The sequence below is a fragment of the Suncus etruscus genome, chromosome 5, assembly GCF_024139225.1.
Source record: "Suncus etruscus isolate mSunEtr1 chromosome 5, mSunEtr1.pri.cur, whole genome shotgun sequence".
NCBI lineage: Eukaryota > Metazoa > Chordata > Mammalia > Eulipotyphla > Soricidae > Suncus > Suncus etruscus.
In genome coordinates this window covers 20235635-20260807 of record NC_064852.1, presented here as the reverse complement: position 1 = coordinate 20260807, position 25173 = coordinate 20235635, and positions in this window count along the sequence as shown.

The window sequence follows — 25173 nt, the reverse complement described above, 5'->3', positions numbered from 1 at the left end:
GCATGTGTGTGCCAGCGTGGGTGGGACAGGCTGAAACCAGCCCCATGTGGCCCCCCAGTGGCTGTCTGTGACCCTGGATTCCCCAGTTCATTCGTAGGACAAAGCCCTATTCATGCTTCACTTCAGCGAATGGAGAAGCCCCCTGGGGTTCTGCCGAGGCTGTGGGGGTGGTCTGGCCCCAATCCAGCGCCCAGCACTGCCTAGCAGAGTACTTCCTGAAAGTGGCCGTGTGCAGCTGGCCCATCTGGCCAGGGGGAGCGAGTTCCACGCAGGCCACGGGGTCATGCACATCGGCCAAGTGGATAGGGTCTCTGTGGGATCCAGGGGCTGCATCTGGCTGAGGAAGGGAGGCCTGTGGCCAGCGTGAGGTGTGTGGGCCAAGTCTGGGGTCTGTAGGGCACAGGTTTAGTCACTGACAGGAACCATCAATAGGCACCCCTTGTCCCCAATGGACCCCAGGACTAGCACAAATAGGCTGAAAGCCACATGCACTGGCCAGAGCCCTATCCCCTCCTGCTGGGGCCCTGAGTGGGCTCAGACCCTAACTGGGCCTTGCATCCTGGTCTCTCTGCTCCTGAGGGACACAGGCACCTGCCTTGTTGGTAGTGCCTGAGGGTGTATGACCTTCCCCTCTCAGGGATCTCGTCCTTTGGAGGATGGCGGACACCTATGAAGTTCCATGCCTGCTGTTAGAGTGTGTTTCCAGGTAGGGGGCTGCCCTTCCTGTGGCATAGCCAGAGTCTTGGGCAAGCTTGGTGGGTTGAGGCTCATCAGATTACAGAGAGTTTCTGCATTCTTTTCTGTGACTTCCCCTCCCGGCCAGGACAGATTCAGCTTATGGAGCCAGCCTGAGCCTGAAGCAGCTCATTTTTGCCAGATTATCTTGGTATTTGAAAACATGGGTGAGATAATGACATGTGCAGGTACACACGTATCCTATGTCTCCATCTGTGCATATAGACCTATACGTGAGCCATAATCATACTTGAAAACAGAACCACACATGAAACAAACATGCATACCCGACTACACACTTCCATGTGGAGCACATGCACACAGCTACACACGGAATACACATGAACACACTCCCTATATATGGAACACCCGTGCATACCTGAACACACACCTACATATGGAACACACCTACATGCACGAACATACATCACACATGAACACAGCCCTTCACAGGAAACACAATTGCACACATGACACCACCCCTTCAATGGAACATATCTATACACACGAGCACACCCTTTTACATGGACACATGCATATGGAAGACATCTACATACATGAATAAATACCTCTATAAATGGAACACATATACATATGGAACAGACCTACATACAGGAACACAACCTACATATGGAAGATATTTACATGCATGGACACATCTACAGTGGAAGACACCTACACACATGAACACACCTACACATGGAACATGCCATGCCTATACACAAAACACATATACACATAAAAACGCACCCTAGGTTTATAAATACACACTGTGACTATAAATGGAGCACATCTACATGGAGGAATACATCCCTACATGGGGAGTTCAACATGCACACACCAATCCTGTACATGAAACACATGGTCACACAAAAACTGACACATGGAGCATAACATGTACACACAACGCACCCACATACCCACATATATGAAACACACTACCCATATGGACACACAACACACACAAATCAAACACAGATTTACACGCAATATGCATGGAAACAGAAGCATAAACACCATGCATGAAACATGCATGTGTATACACGGCATGTCCATATTGCACAATCACACCTATGGAATGCACTACATGTCTATTCAACAGACACACAAGGATCATATATCTACACACCCATACATGCATGAATGCACAGGCATTAAAACCCACATGCAATACAAGGCATGTGAACTGCACACAATGCATGTCTACAATATGCACACAAGACACGTGCATAAAATATATGCACACAGCACCTGTACATGGGACACACCTCTACATGTAAAAATAGAGAACTTATTTATGGAGCAACCTACACATAGGCGCTCAGCAACTATACATGAACTATTTGTACACATAGGTGTAAGATGACATCATATAACAAAGGCATTCCCCCATCTTCTTCTTTCGTTTAAACCTATCTCTCTGATATGTGAGAACCCATCTGGATCTCACTCGACCCTCCCCTACCTGGGTGAATTGGGACCAGGTCAGTTTGGCTTGGCACGTAGAGAGACTGCGAGGCGAGAAACCGCTGACTCCGTGACTCTCTCCTGACTGGCTTGGTTTATTAATTCTTTGCAGCTACCTGCTTCTTCAGACCCGTTTACCGGGGGGTTGGAAATATGGGTGTGGATGTGATTTCACAACAAGGAGATTTATTTTACATAGCACACACACTTGCACACTGTATCTATACACCAAACACACTTGTATACATGCTCATGGACATGTGTACTGTGTGCTGTGAATACTGCATATGCTGTGTTGCTGTATGTTCAGTGTGTGTTGTGTAGAACCTGCCCATTTCCACCACCCAATTTAAAGTCCCCTGAATGTTTTGTGGAGCACTGAATGTCTCTAGGTTTCCTGGCTGTGGCTTCTTGTCCTGTGTCTGCTTCCTCCACCGTTTGTGTGGCCCCCATTTATTTACATGGCTTTCTGGGCCCCTCTTGGGACATCCTGATGACTCGTGGCCCTTCTGGTGCAACCTATCATTGCCACCAGCTTTCATCTCATGTGACTCGATTTCCTCTACACTTGAGGCGGGTCGGGGGGCACCAGCTCTTCCTCCTGTGTTTCCCTGCTTAGAGGGACACTGGGCCACTCTAGGAGAGGACAGACCCCTCCTTAGCAGCCTAATATCCTAACAGGGGTGTTTGTCGCACCATGGATGTTTGGATCGGGGATGGAGCCGCTACCCCCAGCCTGGTGACCCACGGTGGTTAGTGGGTTCTTCCTGGGGTGGCCTCTGAGTGTTTTGAAGTTGCTCTCATTTCTGGCCTGGCTTGAGAATCTGATCTTGCTGCACATGGCAAGTGTCTGCTCCTCCCTTCCCGCCTCAGCTCCCCTGGGATGGCTGGGACAGCTGGCAGTGGGAGGAAGCGCCGCCTTTGGGGTCACACTGCCACACCCCAGGACTGAGCATTTCAGCTCCATCTCTTCCATCTCTGCCTTCTCTGAAGGGTTCAGGTCCAAGAGGGATCCCTTCCCCACCAGACAGTGCTTCCTGTCTGCAGAGCACTTGCTGGGGTATCTGTGCTCTTGAAGGAAGGGGATTGAAGGCTGTCCTGTGGTCCCAGACCAGTTTTTTTTTTTCAGGGTCATCACAGCTGTGGAAGGTGTTGGGGGCTCTGTAAATGGTGCAGGGAGACATTGAACATGGGTCTGGAGGAGTTGACTCTGTCCTTCAGCAGGGCAGTGCCCTGAGTTACCCTGGGGTGTTCTGTGCCCTGGTCCCCAGAGGCCTGCCTAGGAGTAGGTTCCCCCACCAATCTGCAGCAAACTTGTCTTTTTCCTCTTTTCCTTCCTGAAACAGGGTCCAGCCACCAAGGATCCTCTGTGGGGATGGAGGCAGCAGGTTCTGTGCCACCTCTTGGGGGGCAGTGATCAGTGGGGAAGGGCATGGGGAAGTGTCTGGATAGGCTGTCGGGTCCCTGAGAACCTCTGCTGCTCACACCAGCCCCTTCTAGCCTCAGCACTACAGCCCCCGTGCTCTTTCCAGGTGCATGGTTCCAGATGTGTCTAGGGAAGCATCTGGATTTCCAGACAGTGCTCAGAGAAGCCTCAGTAGGTCTAGAGAGCCTCAAGTGGCCCTCCCACACCCCCACCCACTATAGTGCCCCCCGACTGCTGAGATGTTTCTTTTTCTTTGCTCTTCTTTTTTTTTTTTCCCCACACCTGGTGGTGCTCAGGGATTCCTCCTGGCTCTGCGTCCAGGAATCACTCTATATGGGATGCTGGGGATTGAACCCAAGTCAGTCCAGTGCAAGGCAAGTGCTCTCCCCACTGTGCTCTTAATCTGGCCCTGCCAGGGTATTTTTTAGCTTTGAAAAGTCCCTTAAGATGATTTTTTTGTAAGGGAAATTCGTCTTCTCTTCTAAGTGCACCTTGTGTTGTGAGGGGGCCTATTTGAACCCCAGAGGCTGAGCCGAGGGGGTCCCAGGCAGAGGTTGGGGCCCAAGTTATGCTCCCATGGCCCCCATCACTCAGTTTTGGTTTCATTGTCATGTGGAGGAGTGGATCTGGGTGGTTTGGCCTGGTCACAGCCTCCAGGCTGTGGGAGCCCCTTCCATTTCCAGGAGGTTTGAGCATAGGGCTCCCCCTTTTGTATGTGGAGTGCCTCAGCTCTGTGGTCCGCTCCTGGCGGTTGTGGTGGCTTCGGGAGCTGCCCCTGGTGGGCTGGCATTCCTTCCGAGTGAGGTACAGAGACGTGCGGCCTGGCCTTCCCATAAACACAGCCATCTAGTGGTGTGTGTGTGTGTGTGTGTGTGTGTGTGTGTGTGTGTGTGTGTGTGTGTGTGTGATGCAGCCCTGCTTGCAAGGAGGTTGCCATGGTGACACTCCTCCCACGGGTGCTGGGCGGTCCCCATGGGCTGCAACGGGGCCCTACGAGTACCTCTTGCACCAAGGTGCAGATGCCAGGGAGAGGGCAGCATGTCAAGGCCCACAGGGATGTGGGGTGAGCCAGCCAGGCCAAGATGGGTACTGGCAGCCCTGTGTGTCCCTGCTTGAGACTCTGGGTTCTGAGAGGAGTGCCTGTGTCTGTTAACTGTCTCCTGTATACCTGGCACATGGTGACAGGACACCCTGATTCTGCAGGTCCCAGACATGGCTCAAGCCTGATTCACCCCACTTTCTGCTGCTCAGCATACCTCAGCGTGTCACTGAGAACTCGGTGCTTTGCTGCTGTCAGGACTAGCTCTACTGGGCCTGGGCCTCCCCATGCCACACACCCCATATCCCAGTCCCCACACCCTGGGGCTACGTGCGGGAGACTGTACTGGGGGCCCCCGCAAGGCGCTGGGCAGACAGTCAGCTCCCAGCTCTTCAAACAGCTAATTGAAAGCACGCCTGCCACGTACACGCACACACACACACACACACACACACACACACACACACACACACACACACACATGCATACATACACGTGCGAGTGAGCCAAGTCAGCCACGTAGCCAGGATTTGGGGGCCCTTCCTAGGAATTTTCACAGCTGAGGAAGTGGGGGATCTCAGTACTCGGCCTAGCCCAGGCAGCTGGTCTGAGGTTCTGGGGTGTGTCCCCCCATATCCCACCACCCGCAGTGCCCCAGGTCCAGGCTGAAGTGAGAAGGGGGAAAAAGGCTCTAAGCTCCAGGGTTAGGGGTAGCAGGTCCCTATCCCTGAAGTGTCACTTGATCTGGATTCTTGGGTATGGATGTGGGGGAAGCCAGGTCCCCAGCCCCACAGCTTCCTGTAGCTTCCTGGCCCCAATCCCTGCAGCCCCCACCCCCCCAGTCTCCAGGCACCCAGCTCTGTAGCCTCCTAACCCCAGTTCCCTGGCCCCCAGCTCACTCTGCTTTCTTTATTTTTATTTTTTTTTATTTTTTTTGTGGTTTTTGGGTCACACCCGGCAGTGCTCAGAGGTTATTCCTGGCTCCAGGCTCAGAAATTGCTCCTGGCAGGCACAGGGAACCATATGGGACGCCGGGATTTGAACTGATGACCTCCTGCACGAAAGGCAAACGCCTTACCTCCATGCTATCTCTCCGGCCCCTCACTCAGCTTTCTTATCTCTCAGGGTTCTTGCAGTTCTCTGCAAGCTATCTGGAGTGCTGGCCGGTGTGTTTTGCCCACCTTCATTGCTGATGGACATTTGGCTGATCTGAGCATTGCCACATTCTGGCCTGTCTGAAGGAGGGTCTGTTCTTGCATCTCTGTCATAGGCTCTTCCAGACCCCCCCTGCAGTGGGGGGGAACACATGGGGCAGCTGCTTCCAGAGGCCTTGATGTGCCCTGGCTCTGGGGGATGGTCAGGGGGGTTCCTGGACTCTGCTCTGTCCAGTCAGCTGCTGTTGGGCACTGTGGTCTGGACAGGGAGGGCACTGCGGACATCCAGGCAAGGAGGCTTCGGACATCCACCTTCCGTGGAGCTGAAAGTGCCACATTGCTTCAGGCGTCCTGCCATTTGTCTGCTGCTGCCCACACTGGGGTCCCTAAGGGAGCATCCCTGACATTAAGTCTTCCTCCCTGAAACAACCCCCCCTGGGTGCCCATAGCTGCTTGTCCTTTGTGGGGGTAGGGGGGACCTATGGAGATTGACACTGTCTCCTCAGCCCTGGCTGGACACTTTCTGTCTCCTTCCTGATGCTCTGGTATTGCAGCCCCCAGACTCCAGCTTCTAACTTCCCTTTCTGGAGCATGGAGGGGAGAAATATGTGGCCTTGTTCACCTGCACCTCAGAGGTGCTTAGGCAGGGAAGGTCTAGCCAGAACTTGGCATGGTGTGGGATACACATGGGCGGGTGGGGTGGGGGACCTGTTACCGGCCAGCATCATTTCTGTGGGTATATTACCACTGTGGGCACCTTACCCCCATGGGTACATCATCCCCATGGACACATCACCCTGTGGGCACTTTACCCTGTGAGCATGTCATCCCTTTGGCAGATCACCCAATGGAAACATCGTCACCAGATAGGCAGTTCCCCCAGGAAAACGTGATACACAAGGGCCCAGGCCAAGAGGCAGGGGAAGAGGACCAGGAGAGGTGTACCAGCACAGTAGCCTCATCTTGGGGCCAGTCGGCACCTCCAGAGTTTTCTGAACCTGTCCCCTGTGCAAAGACACCCCAGAATTTAGGTATTGCCAGGTCAAGGTCCCATCATGGCCCCAACTGGTGCACTGGATCACATCCCCTAGCACTGGGGATGTGAAGCTGTGTCCCTTCCAGGTTTCCCTGAAGATCAGCCTCGGGGTACTACATGCAGCACCTCAGCTTCCCCCTCACTTGACGCCTTTCTCCCTGTAGCCATAGTACAGTGAGGAGGACGCTTGTCTTGCTCCTGGCTAGTCTGGGTTTGATCCCTGGTATCCTGCAGGGTCCCCTGAGCACCACCAGGAGTGATTCCTGAGCACAGAGCCAGGAGTAACCCCTGAGCACTGCTGGGTGTGGCCCAAAAAGAAGTCAGGGTGCTGCTAGGCGGGATGTGCTCCCTGGAGCCCTGCAACCCAACCCTGACCTCGGGAGTCTGCTCAGAGGTTCTCCAGTACCGCCTCCTCCGGGGTGATTAAAAACTCTCTATTAATAGCTGACTCACGATCTAAAAATGTGTTCGTGGCAGAGCCGCCGGCCACTGGGCCTGGTGTGGGGTGCCGGCGGAACCTTGTACAGCTGGCCTTGCCCCGATTACTCCTTCCCTCCTCAGCACCCTGTCCTGTCCACCCTCCACCTGTGACCTGGGCTGAGAGAGGGGTGAGGGTGGTCCTGAGTTAAGCTGGAATAGAAAGTTGTTGATGATTTCAGGCAAAGTGTCCAGAGGGGGCACTGATCAGCAGAAGAGGGTTGGTGGGTCCTGCTATTGGGTCAGGCCTTGTTCCCAGGGGTGTGGGGGCCTGTGGACAGGACCTAGGTTCCCTGTTTCCAGTTCCTGGCCCTGGGATCATTAATGCATGCGTCACACAGGGTTCTGCAAGTGGGGGACCTTGGGCTGAGTGTGGCTGGTGTGGCTGATATGGGGTCTAGCTATCTTCGAATGCTAGGGGTCCTGAGAAGTTGGAACAGTTGCTTGAACTAAACGAAGGCAGGCTGAGCTCATCCACTGCTGGACAGGGCTGGGCCAACTTCCAGAGCAGGCCCAGAGCAGGGAGTGGCCAGAAAACTAGGCACTCGGGCATGTCCGAGGAGCAGGCAGGAGACCATGGGGCTAGCTCCAGCCCTGCTGGGACCCTGGACAGCTCGCTCACCCTCTGTCCCTTGTTTCTATTTGGGCTGTGCCTGTGGTGGTCCCTGCCATGGGCCTGCTGTCTGCAGGGCTGCAGCTATGATGGTCAGAGGGAACCGTGCAGGGACTAGGATGTGAGTGTGAAGTCAGGAGGCCGCAATAGAGAGGGATCCCCGGTTCTTGACAGCACGTAGTGCAAGGGGCTCCAGAAGAAAGCTGGTTACTCTTCATACCCCAGTTTTGCTACTTCCCAGCAGAGAGTCCATGTGTGTCTGAGACCCTTGCTCAGCACCCACCCCAGACCAGACCTGCATTGGCTCCAAGACCTTTATGCCTTTCTTCCTGGGGCTCCGCATATTTCCTGAAGAGCTTCCAGGGCTTGAAACATTCTGGTCCCTCTATTGTGGGCACTGTCTGTGCCTCTCAGGGCACGGTCCTTTCCTGTCTGGGGCTACATTGGGTCTTTTGAGGCTGGCAGCTTCCTGAGTCCTGAGGAGTTCGTTCTCTATTTTGTGTGGGGCATTTGTTCAAGTCAGGGTTTGTGCTGCTCAGAGCAAGGCTGGGTGCTCAGAATCACATAAACATGTGCATGTCTGCACACTCATATGTGAACACAATGCACAAACATACATCATAGGACATGTGTATACACAGCACACAAGTACACACACACTGTGATGGGGTCCAGATTCTCTCTCTGAAAAAGCCCCTTACTGGTAGCCAAGTTGTAGTTGGTGCCTGGGCATGGAGACTGGGGGATGCAGGGCACTGCGTGTCCCTTTGATCCCGGGTGCACAGCTGGCCTGCAGGTGCCCTGCCAAGGCCCCCAGCACTGAGGGAGGCGGGGCATGGAGTTCTGTGGTGTTAATAAGTTGATGCTACAATTGGCTGGTGAGGTTCTGCAGCGAGCTTTAAGGGGACCCTCTGTTCCCTGGTCTCCTCCCCTGCAGCTGGTCCTGCGTGGAGGCACATGAGGGCTCCAAGGGGTATACTCGGTGGGACAGGCTGGTGCCAGGCAGCCAAAGCCCAGCTCACAGGTGCTGTTGCACCTCTGCCCTCTGTGGGCACCAGGCCCATAGCCTCCCTATAGATAAGCCCAGACAGGCTCCCTTGGCAATCCTGTGGATGCAGAAGCTGGCGGCATGGAGAGAGCAAGTGTCCCCAGAGCCCCAATAAACACAATGAGGGGTGTCCCACACCCCCAGGGGACATCCATCTCTGGCACAGTTCACCTTGGTTGTGCCTCAGATGGGCCATTTGTCACATGCATGAAAGTGACACATTCAGGGCCCGGAGAGATAGCACAGTGGCGTTTGCCTTGCAAGCAGCAGATCCAGGACCAAAGGTGGTTGGTTTGAATCCCGGTGTCCCATATGGTCCCCCGTGCCTGCCGGGAGCTATTTCTGAGCAGACAGCCAGGAGTAACCCCTGAGCAATGCCGGGTGTGGCCCAAAAACCAAAAATAAATAAATAAAAAGAAAGTGACACATCCTATTGTGTGTGTCTCAACCATGTGCCATGAACACACACACCAGCCCTCTGTCTCTCTCACACACATAAATAAATGGACATACATGTACCTGCTCCTCCCCAACTTATTTCAGTTAAACCCCTAGAATGTGCAGGATATCTCCTGGATCCTGGAGAATGAGAGGAGCATCCGGGAAGGTCTCAGCATTGGAGAGAAGACAAGGTGTCTTGGATCCCAACATCTCATGGGAAGGACACATTCCAGAGACACTTCCCAGAGATCTGAGCCTTGGCTAAGGAAGGGGGTAGAAACAGTCCCTCCATGGTGGGAGGGAAGATCCTCTGAATAACCAGCTCTCCATGGGGGCTACACCTGACTCCTAGCTCTGTACTAGAAATTATTCCTGGCGGGCTTGGGGGACCCAGTGTGCTCCTGGGGACTGAACTTGGGTTGGCTGTCTCCCCTCTGTGCTATAGCTCTGGCTCCAGGATGTGGGGTTTTGAGGACAAGAAGTCCTCTGTCTTCTCAAGTGGCTGAACCCATAGTAAACTTGCTTTTTCTCACACAAACTCTTGGTCTGTATATGGATTTGTGGTTAGAGGGTGCAATGTTCCAAGCTCAGAACATGTGACTGGTACCTCCTCTTCTCCAGAGAAGAGGGAAAGACAGGTTCCACCTGGGCACAAGCCTGTCACAGCCTTGACCTCCAGGTCACTCAGCTGTGCAGCTACATCCCACTCTGGACCCCATGTTCTAAGACAGGGCCACTCCCCACTTGGATTTGTTGCTGTGAAGATGAGATTGGATGACACTGACGATGCCCGTTCTTGGGGCTGGCTTCTGGCATCTCAACTTTTCTGTGATGATCCAGAAAAATTTCCAAACTATTTGCATCCCAAGTGCCTTTTCAAAAAGCCATGTGTCTGTTTGGGGGACTCTGTTTCTGGGTCTGTTTCCAGGACTGTTCGGGGGACCTTGTCGCCAGGTCTGTTTGGGAGGCTCTGTCTCTGTGTCTGTTCAGGGGACCCCATTTATGAGACCCCATTCTCTCTCATTTGCTGATCTCTGAGTTTCTCCTTCATTTCTTCTTCAAGTTCCTGGGCCAGTGTGTGTGGGTGGGTGGTTGGGGGTGGCTGGTTTTAGGAATCTGAGTGTCTGAGGGTAGGGGAAATTGTTTTGGGGTCCTGGAATGTTTGCTGGGTGAGAATTGGGTTCCTGAACACACAGGGTGCCTAAGGCAGGCCTCACATTGCAGACCCAATGGAGGACTGTGCCCAGTCCACCTTTGCTGTGTTATCTCAGCCCTCTCACTTGCTGTCTCTGGGCCTTTCACTTTTTTTTTTTTTTTTTTGGTTTTTGGGCCACACCCGGCAGTGCTCAGGGGTTACTCCTGGCTGTCTGCTCAGAAATAGCTCCTGGCAGGCACGGGGGACCATATGGGACACCGGGATTCGAACCAACCACCTTTGGTCCTGGATCGGCTGCTTGCAAGGCAAATGCTGCTGTGCTATCTCTCCGGGCCCTGGGCCTTTCACTTTTGCCTGCTGAAAGACAGCAAGGCTGTGCCATCAGTTGTGGGCTTCTGCTGCCCTCTCTGTGGTGGCTCATGGGCTGTAGGCTGGCCTGGGAGCAGAGCCAAAAGCCTCTTTTATACAGGGTCCCTCTTGGGCCCTGCCTCTGACCCTGATGGGTGGGCTGGGGCAGCAGGCAAGATCAGGGGTTGCTGAGTGCCCCCAAGGCCAGCCTTTGCTTTCTTCCCATGGCCATGTCAGTCAGGGAGCGGAACCCCTCAGAATGAGGGGCCACAGGGAGTCTCACTTGCACTCTGGCCCTTGGGGAGACACAGAGATGCCACGAGGTGCACGCATGCACTTGGGTAAGGCACCCAGGCAGTGCTGGGTGGGGGACTCTGTAGGAGGAAGACGCCCACATACCCCAGAAGCTGAGCTCCGGGAGGGGGCATGAGGCCTGCAGAATGCTCGGAGAAAAACCGGTCAGTGCAGTGTATGATATCCCCAAGTACTCGAGGAAGCCAGAAATGACCCCCAGGGACCCTCACTCTCACGAACAAAGAATTTCCAGGAAAAGCTTACACACGCTCCAGAACATAATCTGGATGGAGGGAAAAAAAACCCAGATCTGCAAGGGGAGGCTTCTTGATGGCTCCATTTAAATCCCAGGGACCCAGACTGTGTGCATTAGATGATTAGTGCTGTGTGATTAAACTGTAAGGAGACTGAGGGAGGGGGACCCCAGAGTCAGGCAAGGGCAGGACCTGGCAGGGTGAGGGCGGGGCTAGATAGAGAATGGGGCAGGACCAGATGGAAACTGAGGGTGGGCGGGGCCAAGTCTGGGAATGGGGCGGGGCTCAGACATCTCCCTTGCCTGGTGTGAGTCCATGTACAGACAGATGCCTTGTAATAACTTGGGCGTTTTTCTGTATGACACTTTTCAGAATTAGAATGCTTTTTATTTCTGTTTTGGCTTGGGGGGCCACACCCAGCAGTTCTCAGGGATCACTCCTGGCAGGCGTGGGGGAATCGTATGGGGTGCCAGGAATCTAATTTTGGTCAGTTGTGTGCAAGGCAAGGACCTTACTTACTGTACAATCTTTCCCAACCCCCAAGAATTAGAATAATTTTCCGAATTCAGATATATGGAAGAGGGAATGGCATTTGAAAGCTCTGGTAAAGCTGTTCTACAAGATAAATGCTGGAGTCTTTCAGAGTGTCTCCTCAGGACTCAGGGGGGTCTCCTTGGGGTTCAGAGGGCCTTCTCAGGATTCAGGGTATCTCCTCAGGGCTCAGGGTGTCTCAGAGTGTCTCCTCAGGGCTCAAGGGATGAACCTCTTCAGGAGCTGGGGTAAGGGAGGGCCCTGGGGTTGGGGTGAGGCCCCCAGTGGCTGGGCTGTGGTGTCTGGAGTCCTCTCTGAGCCAGGGACCCAGAAGGACCTAGAAAAATGGGATTGTGGGGGTCAGGTCTCTCAGGGGGTCCTCCCGGAGCTGTGAGGCAGGGATGGTACATCCCCTTAGGAAGCCAAGGCTGACATGGCTGTAAGCATGGACTGGTGTGTGGGTAGGACAGGGCCCGTGATTTCTGGCTCAGGAGGTGGAGGGAACAGGGCCTGAGGACAGGGACAGACACCCACAAGGAGGGAGGGAATATGGCAGGGGCCTCGCTAAGGTGGGGAAGGTCTTCTCTTGGTTCTGCCTTCAGGTCCCCTGGTGTTTCCTGGTGCGAGCAGAGATCTGAGAACTCCCCAGAAGGCCGTGGGGGGACTCTACACTCAGTCCTGGGGGTACCTAAAAGTACAGGGAGGGCCATGTGCTAGAGCTGTCTGTATCATGGGCACTGTCCTTGGGCAAATGCTATATCTGTGCTCTGTGGGTCCCACCCCCCAGAATTCTCAGCTGGGAGTCCTGGCCCTTCTAGGAGAGGAGCTGGTCTGGGAAACAGCAGACACCCTCTCCTCAGGTGACCGGCTACCCTTTCTCCTGTCCTAGTGTCTCCCTACCTGCACCCAGGGCTGGGCTGGGTGCCCCTTGCAACCAGCCTGTGGGTCAACCAGGCAGCTGCCATGTCCCCCTGGGGAAAACTCAGGGCACATTCTACCACGTGCTCCATGGTACCCTGCCTGCCAGACCTGGGAGGCACCTTTTAGACACTGTTTTGACTGTCACCTCTATAAAGTCTTTCAGAGGAGATGCAAGAAGTGAGGGGAGAAGGACCCCAACTGCATCCCACTGGGCGTGCCTCCTCAGAGTGGTTCCCACAGTACAGGCCGCTTCATTCATGTTCTGGCTATGTGGCTCTTCCCAGCCTAACCCACCCCTCCAACCCTACTAGCACCCCATCTGGGCTTTCCCCAGAGCCACTTAGAGACTCTTTCCTGCTTTTTATCCAGAGTCTTTGGGCCAAAAATATGCCCCAGGATAATGAAGAAATCTATTGACAGTAGCCGGGCAGCCTCTGCCTTCTGGAACAAATTAGCCCCAGAATCTCTGAAAAATTTTTTTCTAGCCTAAAACTAGAGCAGGCTTTGAGGGTGCTGGTTCTTCCCCCCCCCCCCCGTCTCTCTCTCTCTCTCTCTCTCTCTCTCTCTCTCTCTCTCTCTCTCTCTCCTTCCCTCCCTCTCTCTCTCCCTCTTCCCTCTCTTGTCTCTCTCTCTCCTCTCTTTCTCTGGCCTCTGTGTATCGCCCACGCCTAGGAGCTGCTGCCCAGCCCCCCTCAGACCGTCCTGAAGGAGCCCACAAAGTATAGGGCTGCCTGTCACCCTCCTCCAGGAGATTCCCTATCTCAGGCTGCACCCCCACACTCCCAAAGGCAGCTTCTGGGTCCTTTTGTGTCCCCAGAGGGACCCCCTTCTGAAAGACAGTTATTGATCTCTGCTCCCCAAGGCAGGCCCAGCTGGCCGCACCCAGTCAGTCAGGCCTCCTCTGCAGCCGCCTGGACTTGGGCGCAGGGAATTTGGAGAAAGAAACAGAATGTTCTTCTTCTTTCTGACAGTCGCAGTCTGATCTGGCTGCTGGCCACCCAAGGGCCTTCCTGAGGCTTTTGTCTGGGGGGCCCTCCTCCTAGGACCCCTCCTCTGTCTGGGGCCTGCCGCTCACATCTGTGGTGACTCAGCCTACAGGCATGCCCCTCTCCCTGCCGCCGCGCCCCCACACTGCCACGTGGCGGGAGCCCCCAGAACCTCAGTCAGCTTCTCTGATCCAGTGGGGCTGGTGGGGGCGGGTCTGTGGGCGGTACTCAAGTTCTTACTTGGGGGGATGTCAGTGGAGGAAGCCATGCTGGGAAGGCCAGTTGGTCCCCAGGAGGGAGGGGAGAGAGACCCACCTCCCTCACCCTCCCCACTGCCTGGGCCTGGGCTCCTGGGCAGTTTCTTGCCTGCACCCCCAAAGCCAGGCAGCCCTGCCATGCAGGACTCCTCCACATCGTCCTTCCTCCTCCTCCTCCTCTTCATTGTCCTCCTCTTCCTCATCATCCTTCCTCCTTCCCTTCTGCTCTTGATTCTTGGCTTGGGTCTAATCCTATCTCCAAAAGTCACCCTGTCTATTGGGGGCAAGCGGCAGCCCCCCAGTTTGGGTCTCAGGGTCCCAGGGGCCTGGGTGGGGGGCTCCTGCTCACTGAAACTCCAAACACAATAGGGTGATGCTGCCTCTGCTGGGGTGCTGGTGTGATGGGCTAAGTTCGTTTTCTCAGGGCCTTGTCTCCCACATGGGGGTCTCTGCTGGCTCAGCATCTGAGTATCCTGGTGGCTCGCAGAGAGGCCCCAGGGAAAGCTTCCCCCACAAAATGGAGCTGTCTCAGCCCATTGGGTCATGTGGATCATGGACGGAGCCTGTGGCCGGCGGTCCCGCCAACAAATGGCTGGTTGGGAAAAGCCGTACTCAGCCCTGGCCCCAGCCCAGGCCACGTCCTGCCACGAGGCACGGGGACAGGAACTCCAGTGGTTGCCACTGGGTCCCTCGGGGAATCACAAGGGACCCCCACACCATGGCATGGCCCCATGTCCCAGGGTTCCCAGCAGCCCTGAGACCCCATGCCTGGTTCTACCCTGGACAGGGCGTTGCCCCCTCTGGGTTCTCTGGCCTCCAGGGACACCTGGGTGGGCACCCAGGGGTCCGCAGCTTTGTGCCAGGAGGGTGAACTCCCACATGAGGCTTGTTTGGTTTTGTTGCCCGAGAGAGAAAGCGGGTGTGGCCCTTCCCAACCACCTCAAACATGTGGATTCCTCAGGCTTACAAGCTGGCTGGAGGAACTGAGTGACTTCATAGGGCTGTCGCCTGGCAGAGAGAGAGAGAGAGAGAGAGAGAGAGAGAGAGAGAGAGAGAGAGAGAGAGAGAGAGAGAGAGAGAGAGAGAGAGAGAGAGAGAGAGAGAAAACAGAGAGAGAGAAAACAGAGAGAGAGAAAACAGAGAGAGAACAGAGAGAGAACAGAGAGAGAGCATGAGCTAGACAGTGATGAGGAAAGGGGCGGGAGGGAGAGAAAGGGAGGAAGGGAGAAAGTTTTAGCAAAGCAGTGAGGGAGAGAGGGAGAGAGGAAGGGAGGGGAGCAGAGAGAGGGACAGATAGAGGGAGAGAAAAGAGAGGGGGACAGAGGGAGGGAGGGACAGAGGGCAGAGAGGGGACAGAGGGCGGGACAGAGGGAGAGGGGGCAAGAGTGGAGAAGCGGAGGTAGAGGGAAAGGGTGACAGGCAGATGTGGCTGCTCTCAGTGGTTCCCCATCTCACATCTCAACAGATGGGAGATGGGGATGTACCAAGGCCCTTTGGAGCAGAGGTTCCTCCTTCCCTCTCTCCCTTCTTTCACTACCTCTTTCCCTCAGCACCTTTGTCTCCCTGTGAATGTGGGTCAGGTCAGGAGAGGATCCATTTGGGCTGTGGCAGTGTGGCATAAAGAATATGGCACAGGGCCCGGAGAGATAGCACAGCGGTGTTTGCCTTGCAAGCAGCTGATCCAGGACCAAAGGTGGTTGGTTCAAATCCCGGTGTCCCATATGGTCCCCCGTGCCTGCCAGGAGCTATTTCTGAGCAGACAGCCAGGAGTAACCCCTGAGCATCGCCGGGTGTGGCCCAAAAACCAAAAAAAAAAAAAAAAAAAAAAAAAAAAAAAAAAAAAAGAATATGGCACAGGAGGGACTTGTCCCTCACTGAAGAAAGGACATGACCTCCATGTCACCAACCACAGATGACAAAGTCTGAGGGCACAGATCAGGCTGGGGGACCCTAGTGAGTCCTTCTCTGCCTGGCACCACATGGGAGGAACTAAATATATTAATGTGGGGGGTCCTTAGGACTAGTCCTGGGGTCTCCATTTGTGTCCCCCAGGAGGTCTGAGCACAGAGTGTACTTAAGAGGGTCTCATCCTGGGGCTGTGGCTGCGGGTCCTTTTAGAAAGACCCCTCAGGGCAGACACAGCCATGTACCTGAGAGGGGACAGAGAGTGGCCCCTGAGGGCCTGAGTATTTGGTAAAAAAAAAAAAGGGAAGAAGTTGCATCAGCCATGGAAATTTCTAGAGTGTTTATGGAACATGATCTGTGTGGCTGAAGCTCTGGATTCCCGCTCTGCCTCAGTTTCCCTGTTACAGAGAGGAGGGATCCCCTGGCCTGGTGGAGTCCCAGCTGCCCCTGACTGCTTGATAAGGTTCTGAGTTCTCCTGGGGTTTGGGCTGAAGTGTTTTATCCAAGGGTCTCTTTCATCAGGGCCTGGGGATAACTCCGACAATCCGGGAACAGAGTCGACATGCCTGAGGTTTGAGGCCTGTCGGGGAGGGGCACAGGTTTCCGGGAAAGCTGAGTCCTGTCCACAGCAGTGAGGGGCTGCCGGCCCCTGCACCCCCTTGGGGAGGCCCCAGACCTCCTTCAGCTTTGATGCTGCACTTTTTCCAAACCCGGAGCATGAGTCACGTCCAGACCCAGGGGGGAATTTCTGGAATGAGGGCTGAGGGCTGGCTGGTCTGCAGAAGGGGAGGCTGGGGGCGGGGGGAGGGGAGATGTATCCCCCATCCCAGGGGCTGGAGCTCATCCTGACCCCACAGCACCCACTACTTGTCCTTCCCTGGTGGAGTTGGAGGTGCAGATGGGGGTAGGTGGCTTCGGTCTGATGCCACAGACAATGGCTTCTGGCCATCTCTGCCTGCTGGGGAGGTTCCGGTGGGGTCTACGAGGGGGGCCAGACAGTGGAGGGTCCCTTCCAAGGCAGTTGTTGGCCCTGCTCACCCCAGTTGGGACAGGCACAGCGCCAGCTTCTACAGACCTAGCGTGATCACTTCCTTTCTGCTTCTGGCAGGACCAAGGGGTTGGGGCCAAGACTATAGCCCCAGAGGGGACCCTGACATCTATGGGAGAGGGTTCGGCGATGCTGGCTACAGAGGGGCAGGCAGGGGTGAGAAGGAGCAGGAAGGAATAGGGGACAAATGTCACTCTCCCTTCTCCCTTCTCTAGGCTCCTGCTTCTACATCTGGCTTCCCCAGCTTGCTTCAGACTTGGGAGGGGTGGGGTGTCTCTGAATCGGCCTGAAACCCTCTGAAATATAAAAAAAAAAGTTCCCAGAATTTTGGAGCTGGGCCATCACTCAAAATCTAGGTGCCCCTTACACCTCCTCACTGCACTTCTGAGAGCCTGCTTGCAGGGAGAGATTCAGGCCAGTGCAGACCAGACCAGCACAGCCTGGGGGCCAGAAGTGGGCCTGGTTTGTGGGGGCTTAAGCTAGCTTCCTGGCTTCCTCCATGCAGCTTCCTCCATGAACTTCATTCTCCAGCTTTCTCTCTTACACTCACACACACGCGCACACACGCACACATATGCAAATGCACCATGCACACACATTCGGAGTCCCCGTGCCCATGTGTGATATAGTTTATTTGTGTTACAGTCTTTTTTGCAGGGACTGAAGAGGTCTTAGGTGGGAAGTTTCCCTCCACATTGTCAGTTGATGAAACTTTTCTTTTAGAGGTTTCTGGTCCCAGAAGAATTATGAGAAGTGCAGGCGTTTTCCACGTGCTCTCCATTACCAGCCCCTCCAAATATGCAGTGCCTGTGTCTGTGGGACACACCAGGATCCCTGTTCACCCCCACAATTCCACTGGCAGTGGTGGCACTTCTCCAGGTATGGACTGGTCACCGGACAGGTCAACCTTGTCCCCTCACCCCACTCCATGGTCAGCGTTCAGTGGCCCTAGCTCCGCACCCCAAATGACACTGTCTCTCTTTTTTTTTTTTTTTGCATATTTTTTTTTTATTTAAACACCTTGATTACATACATGATTGTGTTTGGGTTTCAGTCATAAAAGGAACACCACCCATCACCAGTGCAACATTCCCATCACCCAAGTCCCAAATCTCCCTCCTCCCCACCCAACCCCTGCCTGTACCCTAAACAGGCTCTACATTTCCCTCGTACATTCTCAATGTTAGGACAGTTCAAAATGTAGTTATTTCTCTAACTAAACTCATCACTCTTTGTGGTGAGCTTCCTGAGGTGAGCTGGAACTTCCAACTCTTTTCTCTTTTGATGACACTGTCTCTTAATGGACAGAGAGTGTTTCCATAGCAATCAAGTGACCCAACTTCTCTGGCCCAGACACTCAGATCCCCAACCTTGAATTAGGAGGGGACAGAGCTGGGCTGGCTCACCATCATTCCCCCTACTCAAACACCTTGATTCCTTCTGATTTTGTTCTGGAAATGTTGTGTTGACGTAAATGTCCCAAGAAGAAGGGGTTCTCGAGAGCACAGGGGATAGTTCCTCTGGGGCTTGTTCGAAAGTGGGCCCAGGTCCACCCCCAGACCCAAGCTCCTGTGTTCATGACCAGACTAGGTCAACCCCACGTCTCACCAGTACTGTGGACGTCACAGTGGAACGAGCAGGCACGCCTCACTTCCTACACGCAGCAACAGAGGAATGTGGGGGACTGAGTATGTCTGAGCCACAGAACCATACTGCCCACACAGATTTGGGAGCCAGCCCAGGAGAATCCCTAAAATTGAAAATGTAGTTATAATTTTTCCTTTTTTGGGGGGAGTGGCTACACCCGTATGTGCTCAGGAGCTTCTCTTGGTTCTTTGTTTAGGGGGTTGCTCCTGGCTGTTCTTGGGGGAACCATTGTGGTGCTAAAATTGAACCAGGTCAGCCACGTCATTATCTTCCAGCTCCCCTGAAAACCCTTATGAATCCAGCAAAACTCAGAGGACAGGCTTAGCCCTGACTGGACACTGTTGGAGAATTAGTCAGCTTATGGGGAGACTACTGGGGGGGGGGCAAAGGTTCTAGAAGTTATTTTGACAGAACAGAGATAGGAAAGATGGGGAAGAGCAGGATTCTGGGGGGTGTCCGGAAGAAGGAAATCTGTGATGACCCAAACAGTGAATTTGGGAGTGAGACTAGACCTGTCTGTCAGTTCTGAGAATTTGTTACAAGACCAACCACATATTCCTCAAGCCCAGAAAGTTTCAAGCAGGATAAACATTAATGAGCCTCTGAACCTTCTGAATGCACAACCCCAGAGTATGTGAGGTCTCCAAAGTGCCAAGGAGGAAAGACTCCACTTTATGACTTCAATGGTGGGTCATGATCTTGAATGGGGGACACAAAAAAATCTGATCATAGTCCAACCTGCGCCAACAGCTATAAACCAACTCAACAGGGGTTGGAGAGATAGCACAGCGGTAAAGCATTTGCCTTGCCTGCTAGGAGTGATTTCAGAGCCAGGAGTAACCCCTGAGCACCACCAGGTGTGATCCCCATCCCCCCCACCAAAAAACAAACACAAACCAACAAAATTAAAATACCAATTTAACAGCAGCCACAGCCCGAATCCCATGTTTCTGGCCCCACTTCCCTGGGGTCTCACTTGTGAGGCATGAAGGGGTGAACAAAGTTTAAGTAGCTCAGCCTAGATGAGTGACTGCTTTGATAAGAGCTGAGGAGGCAGCAGACAGACAGAACATTCTGACTTTCTTTTCTTTATTTGGGGGCGGGGAGGTTTGGTCCACATCCAGTGGTGCTCAGGGGTTAATCCTGGCTCTCTCAGGGCCGGGGATTGGGGGGGGGTGGAAGTTCTGGGATGCCAGGGATGGAACCTGGGTTAGCTGCCTGCAAGGCAATCTACCTCCCCACTGTGCTATTGTTTTGGCATCCTGACTCACATAATGCAGTTTATGGACACACTGCAGTGGACACAGACAATGCAATAGATACACAGAGTGCATTGTGCCAGTGTATCAGAGCACACAGCATGGTTTGCCCGTGTGATAAGCTGCACAGAGCATGTGAAGTCGCATATGGAGGGTGCTTACATGGAGAAGTCTGGCCTTAGCAGGCCACTGTGGAGTCGGGCTGACTCCCAATGCACCTGGGCCTGGGAGTTCAGTGAAATATTCAGATGTTGCGGCGACTGTTGCTGGTAGTTGAAAGAGTGCCGAGAACTATGAAGGGGAACTGGTGATAGGAGAGATCATTGACTGGTAGGGGCGGCTCCATAGAAGATCTGGAATCCTGGGGTCTGACCCTGGCTCCACTCACCATGTTCTAGTTGTCCAGGTGTTCCCAGCAGGGAAACCTCCCCTGGCCTCCAGGCTCTGATCCTCCACTTTCCAGACAAGGACTGGCAGCCACAATCTGCAACTGAGAACCCAGGCCCAACCCTCAGGCATCGCATACTTTCCTGCATTTTTATGGGAAATGGGGGCAGGTGTAAAGTCAAGGGTCACTAACAGGGAGAAAGACCCCTACTTTGCTGTGCCCCATGATCAGACATTCATTGGAGAGGGTCAAATCCAGTCCGGAGAGGTGACCAGGGAAGCACACAAAGATAGCAGGGGGAGGTCAGAGCAATAGCACAGTGGGGAGAGCTTTTGCCTTGCATGCAGCCAACCTGGATTTGATTCCCAGGTATTCCATATGGTCCCCCCCACCCTAGCTGCCAGGAGTGATTCCTGAACATAGAGCCAGGAGTAACTCCTGAATGCCACCGGGTATGGCCCCCAAACTAATAAACTAAGATGGTGGGGAGGTAGGAAAGGGAGAGGCTGCCCAGTCCTAGTGATGCTGGGAGTGATGGAGGAGACAAGGAAGTGGAGCACTCATATGTGCCTGGGACTACACACAAAAGACAGAGCAGAGCACACATCATGTGACTGGGCTACCAGACCCCACAGCTTGGGGTTCAGGCGTGAAAGTGACTTGAAAGAAAGAGGGTGATATGGATGAAAGACACTCTCACAACTCTTCCATCTTGGTGGCAGGAACCCTGCATCATGTTGGGGAGAACACAAGACAAATAGGGGTGCAATACTGCCAAGAGAGGAGCCCCAGAGAATGGATCGGAGGATGAGTCTCAGTGGCCCTGAACTGTAATGTCTCCCCTGGCCCCTCCTGGGATGGGACTGGAAGGAAGGAGCTGGCTCCAGGACCAAAGACAGAAAGGCCAGTGCTCCCCCCCCACCAAGTGACCAGCCCATCATGGCTCCAGGAAGGCAAGATGGAACCTTCTTTTTATTTTTGCTCTTGTTTTTTGTTTTTGGGCCACACCCTGCTGTGTTCAGGAGTCACTCCCGGTTCTGCACTCAGGAGTTGGGGGACCATATGGGATACTGTGGATCTAGCCCAGATAGTCCATGTGCAAGGCAAATGCTATGCTATTGTTACCCCTCCCTCAACTTTCTATCTTACCTGGATGGGAGGGGTCTGGTTGGTAACAAAGGGGTTGCCTCAGGGGTGAGAAGAAGAGGCCCAGTAAAAAAGACGCAGGAGATGGAGATGAGAGACAGGTTAGGTGCAGAGGCTGTTTGCTTAGAAACCACTCATGGTGGTTCAAACCTTACAATAAAGCTGCATGTCTCCTGACTTCACCTGACTGCTGTGGGTCATCTCTTCTCTGTCACCCTCTGCAGGGTTGCAGGTACCATCCATCCAACTCCTTATGCACCACCAAGGACTCTATAATTAATAATTAATACAACAAATTGGCTCTCAGATATGAACTTGAACTCTGGATCTTAGAAGACAACGATGATGGTGAGATTCCTGATCTTGTGGTTAGTTTTGGCTCTATTCAGCTGGAGTGAATCCAAAGGTGGGACCTCATGGCGCCTTTTCTAAACAAGGTGGAGATCCCCACTGGAGGCATAAGGGGCAATGAAGGAGGGGAGCTGAAAGCTTGGAGTACCCCCCTCAGAGCCTAGAACTGCGACTTTTCTACAAAAGGTCCTTTTTCCGAGGACGTTGGCCTCCCAATTGGCAGAAGCTTATAGAGGCCACTGATTGGAAAAAAGATGAGAAAAAAAAACTTCATTGATGGTGAACTGACATTTGGATGACAACCTACAGCCCCCGACATGGATTCCAGCCTCGGAACTAACAGATTTTCAGGTTAAGACCACCTTGCTTTAAATTCCCAGATGCCCGGCTGCAGTGACCAAGACCTGCCTCCTTGCAGCCAAGCACTGTGCTTCAATATAAGCTAGCTGAGCTGCAAGGCAGTGGCAGCAGCTCCCGAGTTGGCAAGAGGTGGTACCTGCGACTTCAGCCTGGGACCTCCTGAGACCACCTGTGGGGCTTGGGTTTCAAGAAGCTAAAGCCATGTGGCGAGCCCACACATCTTGGGGAGAAGCCCATAGCTTATCCGAGTCTGGACAATTTGGTGATGGTATAAAAGGAGAAAAGTAGATGGAGAACAGAAGGCCAGCAAAGTCCAACTGAAAAGCTAATTTTTGATACCTCCTGCATCTTAACTTTGTTTTAGGTGTATCTCTTAATCCATTGCATCATTGTCTTGTTGGTTTAAATGTGTTACAGTTTTTCTTAATTAATATTTTCCCTGATTGCTATAATGTTTTATGGTGTATTTTAATGTAGTAGCCTGTTTTCTTTTCTTTTCTTTCTTTCTTTTCTTTTTTCTTTTTTCTTTTTTTTGTTTTTTTGGGCCACACCCAGCGATGCTCAGGGGTTACTCCTGGCTATCTGCTCAGAAATAGCTCCTGGCAGGCATGGGGGAATATGGGACACCAGGATTCAAACCAACCACCTTTGGTCCTGGATCGGCTGCTTGCAAGGCAAATGCTGCTGTGCTCTCTCCGGGTCCATAGTAGCCTGTTTTCAAACTGTATTTTCTGTATAAATGTTCTTGTAATTTTGTTTAGGGAAGTTTAATGAAAGGAACTAAGGATGTTCCAGTATAAAAGTGCTTGGTTAAATAGCATTAAGAATTTTAAACTACAAGTGTATTTTGCAGAAAAGTTCTGTTTATGGAAAGGGCTGATATTTTAATTTTACACTTTGGACTTTATGCTTTGGGGAATATTAGGTTCCTGCCTTTGGCTGGCGGAGGTCAGGACAACAAAAGTTTTGTAACCTTGTCTTTATTTTTCCAAACAATAAAACCCAGAGATGTTACCCCTCTCCTAACTTTCTGTCTATCTTACCTGGATGTGAGAGGTCTGGTTGGTACAAAAGGGGTTACCTCTGGATGAGAAGAAGAGGCTCAGCTAGAAAGACACAGGAGATGGAGATGAGAGACAGGTTGGGTTCAGAGAGGCTGTTTAGCTTAGAAGCCACTCATGGTGGTTAGGGCCTTATAATAAAGCTTCATTTTTCCTGAAATCTGACTGCTGTGGATAATTTCCTCACCATTATCCTAAATATTCAGGATATCGCTTGCCTAGAGGGGCTACAGGCACGATCCATCCATCCACTCCATGCAACATCAAGGACTTTATACTTAATATTTAATTCAACACGCTATCATTCTGGTCCCACTTTTTTCCTTTGGTTTACAGATGGAAACTTCTGGATGCTGGAAGTGGTGCACAACAGAGGGGGCAGATCTGTGGAGACACGTTCACCTTATTTGGTGGCGCTGGGTACCAGCTGTCTACACTGGACACCCTGATGTCACGATTGTAGTGGCCCATGTGAGATAGGAGTGAGGCTTGGGACTTCCTGGAACTATAGACAAGGGTCAAGTCAATCCTGAAAATGAGGGTGTTTGGTCAGGTCACATGCACTTTTGTTCCCAAGGACCACTCTGTACCTTGAACCCAGAGAGATGTATGTTGGCCAGGCAGTTACATGCGTTGTATATTTAGGGTGTGTGTAGGCTGTGTGGCTGGTGTAATATGTGGTGTGTGACTGAGCTGTGTGTTATATGTGTGTTATGGTGACATGTGTGTGTGTTGTGTGTGTGTTGTGTGTGTGTGATGTCTGCTGGGCAGGACATTGGCAGTGGAGGAGTGTGAGTATATGTGTGTGTGTGTGATGTGTGGTTTGCATTATGAAAAGGATCATGACTGAATATTAAAGTAGAAGATCCAGGGATCATACATTCCCAAGGGGGGGAGAGGAAAAGGAACCACATTGTGGAGGAATTTGTCTCTATAGAGCTCAGGCAGGATTTCGAAATGCAGGCAGTTAAGGCTGCCCTGTCTTGGGAAAACAGATGTGGGATGGGACAGAGTCGAGACGGCACGAACAGGCCCGTGGGTTTGTGGAAAGTGGATTTGGGGGTGAAGATGGGGGTGGGAGAAGAGGGGGAAGGAACATTCTCAAAAGGTGCTGAGCTCTCAGGGCAAAACCAAGTGTGACATTCTTGCTCTTCACATGGGCCAAGAGACGAACATGGGCTCATTGGGGGACAGGAAGGAGCTGGGGGTGGGTGGGAAGTGTGTGCAGAATCTGTGTTGGGGTGTGCTCGGGGGTGCCTGTCCCTGGCAGCTCCCAGCTCCGGGACTCCTGTGGGCAGAGCTGGAGAAACAGCCCCCCACTAAGAAGCAGTGTCTGGAACCGTCGGACCAAAAATGGCTCGAGTGCCTGAAACTTATTTATTTTTCTCTTTGACGCTCTCTCTCCGCTGACTGCGTTTTACTGCTGCGTTCCAGGCGTTTCCAAGGCGATCTCTATTACCAGGCCTCTGGCTTCAGGGGTCACAGACTCTGGGCTGCCAGTGGGGAGTCCTGGTGTGAGAGGGAGCAAAACTTTTTTTTTTAAATTAACTTTATTTAAACACCATGATTACAAATATGATTGTAGTTGTATGATAACAGTCATGTAAAGAACCCCCCCTTCACCAGGTCAAGATTCCCACCACCAGTTTCCCAGATCTCCCTCCTCCCCACTCCACCCATACCTGTACTCAAGATAAGCTTTCTATTACCCTCATTCATTCACATTGTTATGATAGTTTTCAGTGTAGTTATTTCTCTAACTGCACTCATCACTCTATGTGGTGAGCTTCATGTCATGAGCTGCACCTAGATGGGGAAAATAAGG